This window comes from Chenopodium album, chromosome 5, assembly GCF_948465745.1.
Source record: "Chenopodium album chromosome 5, dcCheAlbu1.1, whole genome shotgun sequence".
NCBI classification, from domain to species: Eukaryota; Viridiplantae; Streptophyta; class Magnoliopsida; order Caryophyllales; family Amaranthaceae; genus Chenopodium; species Chenopodium album.
The window spans coordinates 65,017,286-65,035,103 of record NC_137838.1 but is presented as its reverse complement, the minus strand read 5'-3'; the positions used below and the strand labels follow the sequence as shown (position 1 = coordinate 65,035,103).

Here is a 17,818-nt window from a genome sequence, read left to right as displayed (position 1 = left end):
TTAACTAAAAACATTCCTAATAACCTTAGGAAGTTTATAGCAACTAAATAACATAAATTAAAGCTAATCCTAAGTGCTTAAACCAAAAAAAACCCTTTCAAGTGAAAGGTAAAAACTTGCAAACAAAACTTTAGAAAAACAAGGAAGGAAGGAAAATCATCCATTTCATCTCGCCAACTTCCGAGAATCTCACGCGCGTGGCCCTTGGAGTGGTGTGTGCACCCAACAATCGCCGATGGAAGTAAACCAAACCATTTCTTCTTCCTTGCAATCAAGCTTCCTTCTTTCTCAATTGATCTATTAAATTGAAATTGAACCTTTTAGGCTCACCGGCGATCAACAAAGGAAGCAAGGTGGCCACCGGTGAGCTACTCTTGCTAGGAGGTTAGTGGGAAGCTTCGAGAGGAAATTAGGAGGGACTTTCTCTCTCTAGGACTTTTTTGAGAAAGTTTGATATTTCATGAGAAGTTACATAAAGGAAATTGTATATTCCATAATTACATCTTGAACTACTTTCTTAATTTTGTTAGGCAATAATGTCACTTCATCCAAACAAATTTGGAAAGTTTGCTTGACTAAAGTTGGTTAGGTACCTTGGGGTAAATAATTCCCACTTTCCCAACATGTTTCATAAATATTTCAATTCCTACAAGAGTTAACCAAACCAAACAACTACCTCATAAATACATTTCCCATGAATTTGTATTTTCTCATTATTGCAACTAAATAAGGCCTTAGTTTTTGCTCACTAAGACATTAACAAATTTTTTGCACTTCTATACCTAATTCTTAACACCCCCTCCCCCTCATTTTTTCCTCTCTTCCCCTGATTTTCCCATTCCCTTTCCTAAGCATCCAATACAACACCTAATTCCAATTTGAATTTTTGATTCACCTAATCCCAGCCACCACCCATTCCCATGTTTAGTAATGTAAAGTCAGGTCAAGCTAAATATCCATTTAAACCAAAACATATTAGACTTAAACCAAAGATAACAACAATGTAAATTCTAATAGTAATAGATTATCAGCTCAAGCTAAATATCCATTTAAACTCATCAATATCCAATAGACTAACAAGCATGACATATATTTTCATTCACGCCTAGCTTCAATAAATCTACTTCTCCAGTATTACAAATTACGCGGACTATCTGAAAGAATCAACATACATCTTATTCTCGATGGACCTAGGTTTTCAAAATTGTCGAACAAAATTAAATCTCTGTAGAACTACAAATGCTGAACTCAACGGTTGGCCTTGGCAACTCTTCCAATCTCATCCTTCTTGATTGCATAACTATAAAGACAAAAAACATCATAAGTATAAGTCACTGTAATGGGATGGAATAAAATTTAAGCCAATATAAAAAGTTAAAAGATAACAGACAATATCAAAGAAGCAAATGGAAAGCTTAAATATAAAGAAAGATTTAGCTATCCTGCCAATGACAAGTCTAAAAATCACAAAGAGTACCAACAAGTTGTCTTGTTCAAACCCATAAGAACAGAGTAGTGAAGTCATTGTGCAAGCATACCTGTTTGATGATCCCTTGGCACTAGGGATGGCAACGGGTCGGATCTGGACCAGGTTCGGATGGACCCGGATCCAGATCCGTTTTTTGTATATAGGATCCAGATCCGACCCGAATCCGTCAGGTCTAGAAAATGAAAACCCGGATCCGGATCTGTCGGGTCCAATGGATCCGGGTCCAAAACGGGTCCAATATATTTTGCCTAATTTTTTACAATAAATGTAATGTTCTGGTCAATAAAAATTTATTTCAAACTTACGTTGTTGGTTATTAAGTTCAACCCCAAATTAACCAACTTATACACTCATATTTTGAATTAAAATTATAAACAACAAAAAAAAATACGATGTTACATATGAGCTAGTGAAAAAACAACGATGATGTATATAATATGAGCATCCAAAATTCATCTCTTAAAAGGGTTAGTCTTTATCATTACTAACATTATCAACATTTTTAATTTAGAAACAAACAATTTTGGTTTTTTTTAATAGGAAAAATAAAAAAACGGGTCCACGGATCTGGATCCGGGTCTAGGGCACAGACCCAGATCCAGATCCGTTTTGTCAACAGGACCCGGATCCGACCCGGATCCATCGGGTCCAAAATTTGAAGACCCAGATCCGTGAAAAACGGATCTGGATCCACGGATCCGGGTCGGATCCAGATCCATTGCCATCCCTATTTGGCAGCATTAATAAGTTCATGTGCAAGGCACTCAGCAATAGTCTTAATGTTCCTGAAAGCACTCTCACGAGCTCCAGTTGTCAGGAGATATATTTCCTGATTCACCCGCCTCAATGGAGAGATATCAACAGTCTGTCGTCTAACAACACCAACTGATCCAATCCTAGTGGCATCTTCTCTTGGTCCACTGCATCAGAATGTATGTCAAACAAGAACACAGATAGATGCATGCAGAACTCCATAATATGACATTTCAATTTAATATAAATGTAAACACTTATACATTATAACTCATAACCCAATTGGTTATGTTTAATACCTGTTGATGAAAGCATCAACAATAACTTGAATGGGGTTCAAGTCAGTCAAGAATCGCCATAGCATGCTTCACAATACGAACAGCCATCAGCTTTTTTACTATTGTTACGCCCATGCATCATGAGAGAGTTGGTAAGCCTCTCAACAATGGGGCATTGAGCCTTTCTAAATCACTTCATTTGGTATCTACCAGAGGTGTGAGGCACAAAGGTCGCATGCTTAACTACAGATGCAGCAATGTAATCGGCAAGGGCAAGATCCGTGACCTAACAGAGGAAGAAAAAATGAACATTCTCAACACAGATCATAAACATTCAAATCAAAACACAAACTTAGACTACAAAAACAACGACAGAGCTCCATATCAACAAACCGATCACAATAATTTACAAATTGGCTGGCAACGAATGCTAATGGTTAGTAATCTTCGGGTCTCCCCACCATTTTGGGGTAGAATAATTGTTTTCCTCAATAAAAATCCTTTACAATCTGCTATCTTCCCCACCCCAACCTAAGTTAGCCTCATTGTAATCTACAATATACTTTTTTAATCACCTCCTTTCCATTCGACAATTCACTATCTCAAACCCTACCCTTTCCTCTGTTATAAAGATTCATGTGATACAAAATTTCACAGTAAATTATTATAAGATGTTCATATAAATATAATACACAGAGGTCCAATATTACATCTGTTGCACAACCAAACACTAAATCACTTTTCGAATTACAACAAAAAAATTCACTAATTGCAGAAAAATTAAAGCATACTACATAAAAAAAAATCAATGAAACTGAACAAAGATTTCTCTATGAGATTATAATTAACATTCTACAAATACCCACGAAACAAGAATTAAAACAACAACAACAACCAAAAAAAACTAATTAAATTTCTCCAAATTAAATCAACAAATTCGTTCAAACGTCAGACAAAAAAAAACAAAAAAAAAGCCACATTCCCTTCAATTTCACATCATTAAAAAAACAAATATCTAAAATTCGAAAAGATGATAAAAAAAACCTGGACATCTTCAAAACCGTAATTGCCAAAGAGCTTGACAATTTCGGTCGAAGCTGAAACTGGCCCCAAGGCTTCCACTTCCGCCATCTGAAAGAAGCAAAGATGATCAACGTTGAATTCGAGGAGAGAGAATGTGATGAATTGCATAGGAGAGAGAAAGAGAGAGAGATACCTTGAACTAGGGGAAGTGTGAGAGAGGACTTAGAGGAGGCGCTTTAAAAAAAAGTAAAATTGCAGAATAAAAAAATGCATAATTTGTTGAAGCTGCTGAGGGTTTAAGAAGAGTTCTATGATTTGGGCTGAGTTAGTTGATTGATGAATTGGGTATTGGAGGCTCGTGATTTTTGGTGATAATGTTTGGGTTTAAACTTTTAAGGGTTAGTTTGTGATGGAGGAAGTGTCAAAGTGAGGTGATGATGAGCCACATCTGATCGTGAACCATAAAGGCTCGACTCGGTCAAAGCTTGATTCATGGTGGCTCAGCTCAGATTTGAATTCGACACAATAGCTGAGTTATGTCAAGCTCGACTTGAAAAGTTCGTGAATAACCTCGATTAGTCTTTCCATATATTAAAAAAAATACTTATATAAACTTAAAAATATTTATCCTAAATATTATACAGTAATAAGTTAGTATTTTGATATTTTCTTTAATTAAAAATTTAATAATTAAAAAATAAAAAAAGACGAGGTAACTAATAATAATAAGTCAAGGTTGTTCGTGAACAATTCGAGTTTAGCTCCGTCAAAGCTCAACTCATTAAGTTTCAAGATCGGCTCAAGTTCGAACAAACTGAAACAAACATGAACCGAACTGACCATAGTTCGAGCTCAGCTCACTTGATTATCACCTCTGGTTATATACACTCGGATGCATGGTGATCTATGAGTATTTTGTTCTCATTTTGATGATTATTTTACATATAATAAACAAATGGAGAAAAAAAAATTAATGTTGGGTTAGTTGGATGCACAATGCACCCCGTATGTATATAAAAAAATCAGAGGGTCGGGAGTGAATAGAGTTAACAATAGTTGATCAGATTTTAACATGATGAAAGTGGGTGAAGTAAGAAGTGTGGTTGGTAGCTCCGAGGTTAATAGAACTGACAGAAGTTAATCTAATATTTCGATATGATAATGGAAGGTGAAGTAAGAAGTGTGGTAGCTTCGGGGTGAATAGATCGACAAAACCTGATAATTTAATACAATAATAGTGGGCTAGAGTGAGGAATGACCTATAAGCTTCTCAAGTCAAAGGTATACTTTATTTCTCTCAACTTAAGTGAGCTTTAACTGACACAAATTTGATATGCTCACAGCCTTAGGGTAGCCATTACGCTATTAGACTTACTCATAGTCATTACAAGTTGGAAGTGATTATATGATTTCATGATTGGTATGGATAAGTAGTTAGTACTCCCTCCGTTCCCTAATGTTTTTTACGTTTGGAATTATGCGCGGTTATTAAGAAATTGTGTAAAGTTGAGGTATATTGAAATATTTCGATGATTGAAAGTACAATTTTATTGAAAAATACAATGTTGAGCATGTGGGGTGAAGAAGTTAGAGGAGAGAGGAGAGAGAAAGTAATAATAAGTGTTGAAAAACTATTAAAATAGTACAAAAAGTACAATAGCACATGATAAAGTAAGGACTTTTGAGTAAAAAAAATTATAAAACAAGGGTAATTTTGTCCAAAATTTATGACTAAAATAGGAAAGATACTAAATATAAAGAATAAAAAGGAACACCTTAAATGGAAACGTAAAAAACATTTAGGAACGGAGGGAGTAGTGAATAATGAAGCTTAGAATATTTCAAAAGCTAAATGTGTAGCATTTTAAAAATGTGAATTAGTTGCGCAAATTTGTTTGAGTATCAATAATTTGGGCATTAATCTCCCAACCACCTAACCTTTTTTTTTTTTTGGTTAGGAGACTTTTCAATTAATCAAAATCGCTCTACTCAATCTGAGTGAGTCTAGGCGCATAGTTGTAGACACCCATTTGTGTCTCCCCAAAATCAAACCCGATGATGAATACCTTTCATGTCATTTGATTATCAAACGAATCAAAAGTGTGAAAAGTCTAGTGATGAGGATGTTTTTATTAAAATATCTCTTCTTTATGTTTGAAAATATTTATTTTCTTACCTTATTTATGAAAAACATGAATTCCAGTTTAGTTTGGTCCATGATAAGGGTCCAATAATAATGTAGTTGGATAGGGATTGAAAAGACCTTTCCAACGACATATTATAAGCCCTATTCCAATGAATAATGAGGAAGTTATAGCCAAAATACTAAACTGGGCTCGAACCGGATCTTACCTACGGCCCAATGATCATGTGGAGGGTCCAAAGGTCTAATCCCGTTTCTAAACTAATTAGGATTAATTAGAAGCTTCTATAAGTTTCTAAAAGATCTTAATTATGCTTTTTGAAAAGATAAGATTAAAGAATTTGTGTTAAATAAAAACTTTCCTTTTTTAAAACTTTCCTTTTCTTAAATCCTAATTCTATTCGAATTTAAAGATGTTCAAAGAAAATCAGATTTTATTTTTGTGCCTCATAATATTTATCCAAATCTTATATGGTTGGATAGATCTTGAAATTATCTTTCCAATGATATATTATAATATTAATTTCGAGCTATAACGAAAAAGATAAGAATGAGATACAAAACTATATCCAAAACTAACACCGTCCTACTATTTCGGCCATATATTTTTATATACAAAATATTTTAATCTGATTTTAATTGGGTTGAAAATTAGACTTCAAGAGCTTTCCAACGACATATTATATGCCTTATTTGGACTTATGGATCAAAAGATATGATAAAAACAAAATCCGCAAAAACTATTGTCCATCGAGTTTTATTTCGATTCGAATTCGGATTCTTTTCTTATTCTTCGACTCTCTTTTTTCTCTATAAATAGAGGTCATATCTCCCTTTTTTCAATCATCAACTATCATCAACTATCATAAATTCTCATCAATCCTTCTCATCAATTCTTCTCACCAATTCTCATCAAGAATCTCTTGATTACTCTCTCTTTCTCTCTTTTCTAAACTAGCCTTTTACAAACACAATTCCTCATATATTAGCACTAGACACACCTAGCATTGTTTGAAGTTGCCTTCGCCCTAGACGTGAAAGGTTTGATATTTCTAAGGGTTTGGTCCCAAATCTAGTCTAAACTTTCTTAATTCTTTATTTCAATTATTTAATTTAATTGTTTGATTATTATTTTCCTTGAAGTTACTAACGTGTGTATTTTGTTATTAGAAAGAGATAAGAGGCATCCAAGTAAGTGCTTTAATTGATTTTATTGATATTATGATATAGAAATCATGTCTAGGCTGTTATTATGATTCCTAGTGTCATGTTAGGATGTTTTTCTTAATTTGATGTTTAGAAGGACAACAATAAGTTCATAGTATCATGTTTAGGGTAAAGAATATAATGTCAATTATGATTTCTACGATGCCTTTTATTTTCTTCCTAATATTCATGTTAGTATCATGTTAGGTTTAAAGCTTTGATTTTTATTGTTTAGTGACATGATAGGGTTTGTTATTAATCTTGTTAGTATCATGCCTAGGATCTTGCTATTATTATGCTTTAACATGATTAATTTTATTATAATTGTTATAATTTATTATGATGATTATTATGATGTTGTTTGATTATTTATTATTGGTATTGCTTGATCACGCCTTTTATGCGTGTTTAAAGGGAATTTGTACTTGTAATCACGCTTAATAAGATAATTAATAATCTTGTTTAGGGTTAATTTGATTATAATTCAAGTAATCGCCAATAATAGATTTATTTGTTCATTAATATTCAACCAACATAGATAAACAGGTTTAGGGTTAATCCTATTGATTGCATGTTAGTCAGAAAGCGCACATGAATACGAGCAGAATAAAGTAGAGGCCTATTATTAGGGCAGGTTCAATCTCTTTTAGTTTGGATTTGTACATTCATCCCCGAACTACCAGTCATGGTTTCAGACCTATTGGAGTTGATGATCTCTTGGATCGTTAAAGGGTGTAACCTTCACCTCGTGAACGGTTTACAAGTTCCTAAAACTTGTTGGCGACTCTTTTGCTCTATCTTCTTTCCCTTTGGATGCCACCGTACTTTAGTGTATGATCACAGTGGGGTTCAAGTTTGGGGTAATGCTTGGAATATTCCCTACAATAGTGATAACTTGTTATTTGGTATAATTTTAGGGTACTTTTGAACCTTGTTTTCGTGATTATTCGACATCAAAGTTCATTATTTATCCTATTTTTATGCAAATTTTGTACCATCCATGCTTCACGGGTTGTTTGTGTTTTTTATGTAATGTAACTATTTTTAGCACTATATATGGAAGTGATTAAGCATGAGTGAACAAGGAGAAGGGAAAGATTGGTTGATAGAGCGATGGAGGAAGAAGGATGAGTGCCTTAAAGAGAAATGAAAAGCTTTCGGAAAGCCTTGAAGGGTTGTTTGCACAAGGGTCAACTTCCACTGATCATAACTTCTGTTCCAATTATCATTTTGAAGTTATTCAAATAGGAGATTAAACTTCGTCTCAAGAGCTTTCCAACGACTGGTCACAAAGACCATTTCGACAAGAGATGAAGAAGTTACAGCCTCTCGAAGTCAAGATATTCGTGCAGGGATTTCTGCACGGACGTGCAACAAAATGGCACGACCGTGCAAGGCTGAACTTCCGTACCAAACTCTGCACGTCCGTGCAGACCTTGGCAGTACCTTCTGCCTCATATTTACCTCTCTTGCATGTCCATGCCAACTTTGGCACGTCCGTGCAAGCTTGTTTTTGGGCTTTTTCTCGTTTTCTCCGTCCTTTCTATTTGGGGTAATATAAATACCTTCTTAGCTCCGATTGTAGAGGGGAGATCTTTTTAGTGTATTTTTAGCTTAGGTTAGGATTTTTAGAGAGAAAAACTCTCATTTTCTGGAGAGAAAAAGTGTGAAAAACTTGTTGAAAGCTTGGAATATGAAGAATTAAAGGAAGGAGACTTGAAGATTTGATTATTTCTTGCAATATCGATGAGAATTTCTTACTCTTTCTCCTATTTTATTGCTTTAATTGCTTATATTTTTCTTTTCTTGTTTTATTACTTGTTTATGTTAAATTAGTGTTTTATTTCATGTTCTTAGTTGTTAATTATTCCTTTAGTTTTACAATTTATTATGATTTGTGTGTAGTTCTTTTACTTGGGATGGTTGAAACCATTGATGAATTCACAAATACTTGTCTGCATGTGTTGATTTAGCTAATGTTGGATGTTAAATTAATTAGTTGAGTTTAAGTGGTTTCATTGTTAGTTCTTGTAAGTGGCCATTGCTAGAACTATTTATCTAAGATTTCTCAACGGAGGATCGAGAGATGAACTTGAGTTAGCTCCCTTATACTTAATTAACTTGAAATTCCATGAGAATATTAATTTCCAGTCAAGGGAATGTTTATGTCATTGTGATTATGCTTTAACACTTGTTTTATGCTTTGTAACCACGAGAGTAGGTTATATTCATGACTCAAATAATCCCTCTAACTTGAGAGAGAGTTGGGCGCCTTAGATGAATTCCCCTAATTTATCCTCAAATTGCTATTTTTTGTATGTTAAATTGTAGTTTGTGAATGACTTAATTGGTGGATACCTTACCAAGATCCTTTTTATTATTGTTTGTAGTTTTTCTTTATAACTCAAAACCCAAAAAGACTTGACTTAGCTTATCACAAATCGATATTTGTTAGTGCTCCCCTTAATCCTTGTGGGATCGACCCTTACTTGCTCTTTCTACCCATTAGAGAGACCAATTAAGGTTTTTATTTTTGGTAGGCTCGACAACGGCTTATCACATAGCGCCTATGGGCGAGCTATGTAAATAGGTGGGTAGTAATTTCCGCTGATTCAATTTTTGCTTCTAGAAAAAGCTGGTTCTCTAGTGGTACATTATAATGTATCATTATGTACCATTATGTATGTATAATGTGCCACTAAAGTATAAGTTGTCTGAATAGTACTTTTTGTGGACTATTACGAGCGTAGTGGTACTTTTTAACATCATATAAGTTTCAACTTCTGGAAAAAGCTGACTCTCTAGTGGTACATTATAATGTACCATTATATACCATTATGCATGTATAATGTACCACTAAAGTATAAGCTATCTAAATACACTAGTAGAAAAAATGTTATTTGTAACGCTGTATTAATAACTGGCGTATGTTGTACAAGTTACTAAAGCACCAATACTAACCGATTAAAATAATGTCAGTTACTAATTTTATGACATTAGTAACTGGCGTAGTAAATGTTAGTTACTAATATGTGGTTTATCTTTATTTGAAGTTTTATTAACAACTGACTATATAGTACTTTTTAATTGCAAAATTGTCATCTTATATGCGCTGAAATCAATAGATGCTATGCGCCGAGACTTAACCACTCAATCTTACCTTTTAAAGTGGGAAATGGCCAAGGATTTCTTTTTCCTAAAGTGGCATAGTGGGTTGTGATATACGAAATTTACTATCAGACGAGTAGTTGATAACTACTTTGTTACAATCTAGCCTAATTACCATGTCATACATACGTACAAAAAAACTATTTAAGATAATTTATGCATTTTTAACATCACTACTCCTTATGAAAGGCATTGTCTATGTAGGGGTATTACAATGTACATACAGGATATTACGTTCTACCCATACATCTAATAAGTTACAATAAATTCTATAGAAATCAAATTTCATCATTAAAATAATAGATGTATATAGTAGGAAAAAACATAAGAGTATTGCCATAGTAAAATACATATTTTAAACAATAAATATTAGGATCCAACCAATAAATATGTATTAAACTATAAAAATTGCATGAGGATCTAAAGAGAGTGGATGAATTGGTAGAGTCAACTAATATGTCAAAGTTCATATGTATCAACTTAATTATCAGCCTTCCCTTCCTTCTCTTTTAGGGATTCTGATTCGTTTCATCGATTTTCTTTGTTTCTAAAAATAAATTAGTGTGTAGCCCGGGTTGTTTGGGGTAATTTTACCCTGCCACGTGGTCCAACAAGAAAGTGACACGTGTTACCTTAGGGTTATTCCAAAATAGACCAACCCCTATTTGACACGTGTCATTCCAGAGAAATGGGAAAAGGCGGCCTTCATGGCCCAATTCCCGAGAAAGCCGCAATGCGGCGCAGCCCACCAATGATTAGGGCTTGATGACCTAATCAGGGGCACAATTCCCAAGGACCCTATAAATAGGGAGATTTCCTCCATTTGGAGGCACGTTTTTTACCATTTATTACGCATTTACTCTTTGAAAGAGACATCTTGAGCTTAGAATCCGAGCAGATACCCACCTAAATTTTCGCATCTTTTTACTCCTATTCAAGTTACTAACTTGATCGTCGGAGGCGGAGCTCCAACTACCCGGAGTCTCCGTTTGTTTTGCAGGTACAGCTCACGCCGGACCAGACTTTGTGACGTAACTCTCCCGAGGGACAAAAACACCCAAAACATTTGGCGTCGTCTGTGGGGAGAGTACCTCAAAGATGGTTCAAGAGTCTGTACCACCTCCTGAGTCAAACAATCCTCAACTAATTACCCGACTGGGTAACACAAGCATTTCTCAACCGATTACCCAACCGGGTAGTTCAAGCGTTCCTCCACCGGTACGTCAGCCGGAGGTCTTCACTGACCAAGAAGATGATGATGATGATGATGATGATGTGGAGTATTATGTGGCCAAAGATGGCTCATTCATCTCCAAATACACTCGTTCCAGAGATCAGCTGGAACGTGAAGCAGACCAGGCGGGTCGAGTCAGACCCACTAGGAGGCCAGAAGGGGAAACCCAGAAGGCCAGAGGATCAGCTCCGGTCACCCGGGACGAGCTCATGACTTTCATGAACTCCTTTAAGAGTGAAATCAAGGAGATGATCAACAAAAACAAGGCTGGTCCCAGCAAGGGTCAGCCAGCAAAGATGACACCTCCATTTGGGAGGAAGAAACCGGTCAAGGACAGGCAGCCTACTCCTCATCCCAAGGAGAAGGAGAAGGCAGCCGCAAGACTTGACTGGACCAAGATCCTTATGCCTAAGGGTCCTTGGAGGCACAACCGGCAAGAGCAGCCAGGGGCCACAAAGAAAACTGTTTCTAACGCTCGACAAATCATTAAGCGGAGGAGACACCAGCAGCTATCTGAGTCAGCCTCCACCTCGAGCTTTCCCGACAGCTTCAAACAAACCTTTATGAGGAACTCACTCTCCATACATGAGAGTGGGACAAGCGACAAGTCCGTCAACACCGATCCTCAAATGATGATAGGGTCTGTCCCGTTTGCACCTCAGGCGAAATACGGGCAATATGGTTTTCCATTTATGCAGCCGCTTCCTTGCGGAGGACAGGCGGCATTCAACAGCGTCCAACCTCTGGACTTGCAGCTCTGACTGCTCAAACTTGGTGAACAACCCTTTGCGTTCACCAGGAATATAACCGAGGCGGCACAGCCGGCCAAGGTTAAGAATGTGTTGGTAGGTACTTATGATGGTACCTCCAACCTAGAAAACCACCTGATGGCATACACCAACCTCATATGTCTACAAGGGTGGGACGACGCCACCTGGTGCAGATGCTTCCCGGCTACATTGAAGAGCATTGCCTAACAATGGTTTGGCAACCTGCCAGCCAGTTCTATTGATTGCTTCAAGAAGCTAGCTTAGCCTTCTTGTTTGCCACAAACTTCTTAATGAACATCCCCACTAAGAAAACGAGCCTTGATTTGAGCACCGTTAAGCAGGGCGAGAGAGAAGGGCTACGCTCATATGTCAGACGGTTTAACCTGGTCAGAATCCAGATCCAGAGGCTGTCTGACGAGGTAGCATTCACAGACTTCTTCAATAGTCTGAGAGACGGGTCGTACTTTAAGTTTGACCTCGTCAGAAAAGGGGCATTTACGCTGCAGGCGGCCCTGAGGGAAGCGGAATGTTATATTCAGGCTACCGACCTCTGCACGCCTGGAATCCAGTCAGACTCCAAGAAGTCTAACAAACAAAAAGAAAGCCGGACTGCTCAGCCGGCAAAAAAGAAAGAAGAGAGCAAAAAGAGAAAAGAAGTCTGGGCGATTAGGGATTCTGATCAGCCGTCTCAGAAGAAAAAGAGAGAGTTGAAATCGTACGTCCCCAGGTACGAGTTTAACAAGGATTCTAACTCCATCCTCATGGAGATAAAGGACCGGATGACCATTGAAAAGCCGAATCCAATGAAAAGTTCCATCCAGTCACGGAACAAGAACAAATTTTGTCAGTACCATGAGGAAGTTGGCCATGACACCAACAACTGTTTCAGCCTTCAGCGGGCGTTGGACCGTCTGGCTAAAAGGAGATGTTAAAGTCCTACATTTCTAAGTCTAAAGGGACTAAAAAGAAGAGTAAGGGGCAGTCGTCCAAGACTCCCCAGCCTACTAGTAGCTCAGACACCGATAAGGAGCCGGTCTACACCATAGCAGGTGGGTTCTCATGTGGTGGCCCTACCATCCGGGGCACCAAGAGCCATCTTCGAAAGATGGAGAAGGATGATGATGAGCAGGCGTCTGCCAGCTCCTCCTTCCCAGACGTTCTGATCACTGAGAAGGACAGGGGCAGCTTCCGCCGTCCGCATGACGACCTGGTCGTCATTGTATGTAAGGTCGCCAACCAGCTGGTTGGCCGAATCCTTATTGACACCGGCAGCTCATCGAACATCATCACCCTCCGATGCCTGCGGAAGCTGAAATACAAAACCAGTAGCATGCATCCGGTTACCTACCCCTTGGTTGGTTTTGGGGGTGGGATGGTTTACCTAATCGGTAGGATTAACTTACCTATCCGGCTGGGAGAAAAAGGAGAAGGACGACACCTAGTCGTCAAATTCTTGGTCGTTGAGGAGCTGACCGCCTATAACATCATCCTAGGCCGTCCAACTCTCAATAAAGCCAAGGCTTTAATTATCCCTTCTCTCATGCTCATCAAGTATGAGAAGGATGATGGCTTTGTTGGTTCCCTGAACGGGGATCAGAAGACGGCCCGGTCGTGCTATCTCTCAGCCGTCAAGGACACTATGGCCCCAGACGACCAAACGCAGGAACCAATAGACCTTGAAAATGTCAAGGATGCCAGCCCAGCCCCGCCAGCAGCAGGAAAGAAAAGAAAAGCTTCTCAGCTGGTGGAGGTGAAGAAAGAGAAAAAATAGCAATCACTGACCGGTGAATGGTCAGACGAGCTCTGTCCCCAACCATCTGGAGACCACATGGACCTCGTTTTGGATGACAGTCGTCCAGAGCGCACTGTTAAGGTGGGGCTGACTGCTCTTGCTAAGATGGGTGCAGACTTGCACCTTCTAATGAAAGAATTCAAAGACATTTTTGCCTTTGAAGTGGAAGAGATGCCAGGCGTCAACCCGGATCTTGCTGTCCACTAACTCGCCGTGGATCCTAAAAAGAAGCCCATCCGGCAAAAGAAAAGAGATCACAGCGAGGAAAGAAGTCAGCGGCAGCTGCCGAAGTAAAAAAAGCTGCTGGACGCTGGGTTCATTTGGCCATGTAATTTTCCCGATTGGGTGGCCATTGTTGTGCTTGTAAAGAAGCCGAACGGTACATGGCGTATGTGTGTTGATTACACAGACCTCAACAAGGCGTGTCCCAAGGACAGTTATCCGCTTCCAAAAATCGACAGTCTGGTTGACTCTACAGCCGGCCACGCCTTGATGAGCTTTATGGATGCCTATTCTGGCTTCCATCAGATACCCCTGTGGAAGAAAGATCAAGAGAAGATGGCCTTCGTCACTGATCAGAGGTTAATCTGTTATACTGTGATGTCGTTTGGCTTGAAAAATGCGTCTGCCACTTTCCAACGGATGATTAATACGGTCTTCATTAATCAAATCAGGATGAATGTGGAGGCGTACATTGATGACATGATAGTTAAATCCAAGCTATAGACGGATAATCTTGCTGATCTCCGAGAAACATTCACCACCCTCAGGAGGCATAAGGTCATGTTGAATCCTAAGAAATGCGTCTTTGGTGTTGAGTCTGGGAAGTTTCTCGGATTCTTGATTGATCAAAGGGGGATAGAGGCTAACCCCGAGAAGATACAGGCGGTAATTGACATGAAGTCACCCCATACCTTCAAAGAAGTTCAAAGATTAACCGGTTGTCTAGCGGCGTTGGGCAGATTCCTCAGCTGGTCAGGCGACAAATGCCTTTACTTCTTCCAAGCAATCAGGAAGAAGACCAGATTTGAATGGGGGATGATGCTGAGGCGGCCTTTCAAAAGCTAAAAGAGCACTTGCACTCCTTGTCGAGGCTCGTTAGTCCTTTGCCTAGAGAGACGTTGTACATGTACTTAACCGTCTCAGATCATGCCCTCAGTGTCGTTCTCCTTGATGAAAGAGATGGCGTCCATCTCCCGGTCTATTTCATTAGCCATGTACTCAACAATGCTGAACTCTGGTACCCCATGGTTGAAAATTTTGGTCTTGCTTTGTATATGACATTCAAGAAGTTGCAGCCTTATTTTCTGGCACATCCGGTGGTGATATACACCGACCAGCCACTCAAGCGGCCTATGTCCGCCTTGGAGTCATCCAGAAGAATGCTGAAATGGGCTATTGAAATGCAAAGTCTCGAAATCACTTATGAACCAAGAAAGGCAGTGAAAGGTCAGGCGTTTGCGGACTTCATTTTTGAAATGACTCGTCCGGTGGCTCCGGATGATCTTGACCAGGTTTGGAAAGTGTATGTAGACGGAAGCTCAATAAAGAACGGCTGTGGTGCAAGAGTAATCTATGAATCTCTGGAAGGATACAAATATGAGTGTGCACTACGGTTCAAATTTCAGGCCTCAAACAATGAGGCGGAGTACGAAGCACTACTAGCCAGAATCCGCATGTGTAAGGCAGCAGGGGCAACCAAAGTTGACGCCTATTCTGATTCTCAATTGGTCGTTAGCCAGTACGAAGGTACATATGAATCTACCCATCCGGCAATGATCAAATATCTTCAGGCGGTTAAGGAGGAGGCTGGGACACTCAAAGGGTTCACTTTGAGCCAAGTGCCCAGGTCCAGCAACAACCAGGCGGATGCCTTGTCCAAATTAGCATCCTCCGCCTGTTGTGATACGCCTTGGTCAGTCTTTTGGGAAGTTCTTGAAAAAAGAAGCATATATGAAGAGCCCATTGGAATTCTGGACCGAAGCTCCACCTGGATGGATGGCATACAGGCTTTCTTAACAGACGGCACGCTCCCTGAGCGGCAAACTTCAAGATGAGAAACGGAGAATTCTTCAAGGCGGGGTTTTTGAAGCCTCTTCTGAAGTGTGTTACCCCAAAAAAGGGGAAAGAAGTTCTCGAAGAGTTGCATGCGGGGTATTGCGCCTCCCATATAGCGGTAGATCCCTAGCCGTCAGAGCCAGGCAGCACTACTTTTGGCCTACCCTTGAGGTAGACGCCAAAGAGCTGGTGAAGAAATGTAACAAGTGTCAAAAATTTGGCAAACTTATTCACCGCCCCGCTACTGATCTGACGGCCATCCACAGCCCAATCCCGTTTGCAAAATGGGGCATGGACATGTTAAGGCCTTATACGCCTGCACCAGGCGAAAAACGCTACATTCTAGTGGCTGTGGATTACTTCACCAAATGGGTGGAGGCGGAGGCGGTCAGGAACATCAAGATAAAGGATGTCATCTCTTTCATTTGGAAGAACATCATCACCCGGTTTGGGGTTCCTATGTCTATGGTGTTTGATAATGGCCCTCAATTTGAGACGCCTCAGCTCAAGACTTGGTTGAGGGATCAAGGGATCGCAAACGGTTTTGCATCAGTCGACCGACCCCAAGCAAACGGCCAAGTTGAAGCATTCAACAAACTCATCTCAGACGACATAAAAAATAAGATTGAAAGGGTCGGTGGCTTATGGGCAGAAGAATTGATTCATATCCTATGGGCCATCCGGACAACAGCCAAAGGGACAACCGGTGAAACCCCATTTCTCATGGTTTACAGTGCTGAAGCCGTCTTGCCCATTGAAGATTACGAGCCTACTCTTAGAATCATGCTTTATGATGAAGAGGCAAACTGGGAGGCCATGCGGCTGGCATTGGACTCCCGCCCGGAACGCAGGGGCAATGCTGCCCTGCGTCATGAGATATACTGTCTGAGAATGACAAGAGCCTACAACAAGAAAGTGCACAAGCGCCCTTTGAAAGTTGGTGACTTCGTGTTACGAAAAATGGAGGCAACCGGTAGGGCCAACGAGCTTGGAAATCTGACTCCTAATTGGGAAGGCCCCTACCGGATCTATGAGGAAGTTAGAGACGGCACCTACCGCCTGGAAACCCCAGATGGTAGACGCCTGCCCAGGACTTGGAATGTAGACAATTTGAAAAATTACTACTTCTGAGTTGTAAAATTTTGTAAGAAAAGAGTCTATTAATGAGAAATCGCTTTTTGCTTTCAATCATGTTATTTCCTTTTTCAAGCTTTAAGGCCATCTGAGCAATTCACAGACGGCCCAATTGTTGAACTCTCTAAGTTTGAAACTTAGTAGACAATTCAACGTTCATTTTACACGAGGCCACTGGCCAGATAACTAAACTAGGCACAAAACCGCTTAATGGCTATACAATCGATCTCCACCTAGACCAGAGGCCAATGGCCGGATGGTTGTTTGTTTTATAATATCGTCTGTCCCAACATGGACAAAGGCGCTCGGCGACACCCCTCCGGGTGCAATCGTCGCAGAGAGCAGCCTACCTATTTGCTCTACGTACCTATGCAGACGGCAAAGATTGAACGACCAAATTGGTCAACTCATAGCCGTCTGACCAGAACAGTCTAAAGAACGATTAAGTATTCGAAATACCAGATGTCCGATCCCAAGGCATCAGTCGGTGACCGACCGAAGTTCTTAAGCTTTTCATTCCAAAGTTGCACAGACTCTCCCATTGGGGCAAAAAGGGTTGTGCAACGGCTACACAACCAACTTTAAAGGACATGAGGCCGATGGCCGGATGGTTATTCGAATTTCGCCTGCTGAGTAATAAGGCGACCAGTAACACCCCTCCGGGTGCAATCATCACAAGCACTACCAAAAAGTGCATCTACACATACAGGCAGCATGGTTCAACTCATTGCCGCCTGACCTGGGTAATCTGGATTATCCTCCGAAATTAT

The 17,818-nt window shown here is 39.6% G+C and overlaps 1 pseudogene across 1 annotated transcript; it reads right to left on the bottom strand.

Moving 5' to 3' along the window:
- Positions 1-1,030: 1,030 nt before the first annotated feature.
- LOC145630866 (small ribosomal subunit protein uS7z-like) lies at positions 1,031-3,811 on the bottom strand (annotated as a pseudogene). The gene is made up of 4 exons (XR_014112290.1): positions 3,737-3,811; positions 3,565-3,651; positions 2,542-2,806; positions 1,031-2,409 (listed from the first exon to the last, which is right to left on the bottom strand). The product of XR_014112290.1 is annotated as a small ribosomal subunit protein uS7z-like (transcript).
- Between the last annotated feature and the right edge of the window lie 14,007 nt (positions 3,812-17,818).